This window comes from Pseudophryne corroboree, chromosome 1 (assembly GCF_028390025.1).
Source record: "Pseudophryne corroboree isolate aPseCor3 chromosome 1, aPseCor3.hap2, whole genome shotgun sequence".
NCBI classification, from domain to species: domain Eukaryota; kingdom Metazoa; phylum Chordata; class Amphibia; order Anura; family Myobatrachidae; genus Pseudophryne; species Pseudophryne corroboree.
This window is the reverse complement of record NC_086444.1, coordinates 481,129,264-481,130,401: the sequence shown is the minus strand read 5'-3', so window position 1 is coordinate 481,130,401 and position 1,138 is coordinate 481,129,264. Positions and strand designations below refer to the sequence as shown.

General features: G+C 39.8%; 1 long non-coding RNA gene across 1 annotated transcript in view; it reads left to right on the top strand.

Moving 5' to 3' along the window:
• Nucleotides 1-213: 213 nt before the first annotated feature.
• The window catches only part of LOC134908937 (uncharacterized), a 52,586-nt gene continuing 51,661 nt past the window's right edge, over nucleotides 214-1,138 (top strand). Inside the window, exon 1 of the long non-coding RNA XR_010175821.1 lies at nucleotides 214-369. This is a non-coding gene — a long non-coding RNA (uncharacterized LOC134908937). The remainder of the gene's footprint in view (nucleotides 370-1,138) is intronic.

The following is a 1,138-nucleotide window of genomic DNA, read 5'->3' as shown; positions in this document are numbered from 1 at the left end:
AATGGATTCGTCACTAGAAGCATTTCACAGCAACGATGCTGTTTGTACCCATACGACGCGCGTGCGCATTGCGGTGCATACACATGTGCAGTAGTAACCTGATCGCTGAGCTGTGAAAATCTGCAGCGTGCAATCAACGCGGAAAGACCCCCAATATCTCCACATAAATTCTGCAGTTAAGTTCTAGCACTTCCAGCTGGATAGTAACTCTGCTATAATCAGAAGTCTGCAAGCTTCCAGTCAGATAATCCTCAGGTGCACAATCAGTCAGCAGCTTGGAATACAAACACTTGCCGTAGCTTGGAAGCTGAAGTCTGCCTGGAGCTTAGCAAGACTGAGAGAAATCCTGAAAACACTGCAGAGCAGGAGGTGAGACACAAGGAACACTTAGCACATGGATGAAATAGGTCAGGATAGTGATACATTTATTCTGAATAGCATCACTGTAACTCACATATGTAAAGTCACAAACTCCTATCACAATCATTTTAAGATTTATAGTAAGTAACACATGACTGTAGGGCATACTTGCCTACCTGACCCTCTCCATGAGGGAGAAAATGCTCTGTTCCTGGACTTTCCTGGTAATGTATGATTGCCATCACCTGTGGTGAGCTAGGTAATTGATAAGAAAGGTGTTTCACCACAGGTGATGGCAATCATACATTACCAGGAAAGTCCAGGAACAGAGCATTTTCTCCCTCATGGAGAGGGTCAGGTAGGCAAGTATGCTGTAGGGCGGTGGTCCACTTATAGTGGATTCTTATAGATATAAAAATATGGTGTTTATACCTGGCACTGATCAAATAGTCATTTGGACTAATTACCTGCAGCTCTCAATCTCGGGAGTTACTCTTCTCCCTTTAATAACCAAACATTAGACAAAAAAACGAATATGGTATTTAGTTTAAAAGGATTTTTATTTATATATACCTTTTTTGTTTCCACACTATATATTTGAAAACATGTATCTTAACAGACCTTAAAATAAATGATCACATAAACATAGTATATTAACAACACTTTTGTCATGTCCTATAGACAATTTTTTTTTTTTCCTCTCCTGGCTATTTATATGGGTATTTCCCAGGATTGGATATTTCCCAGGGATATTTATGTGTTAAGAGTGGTTTTATCT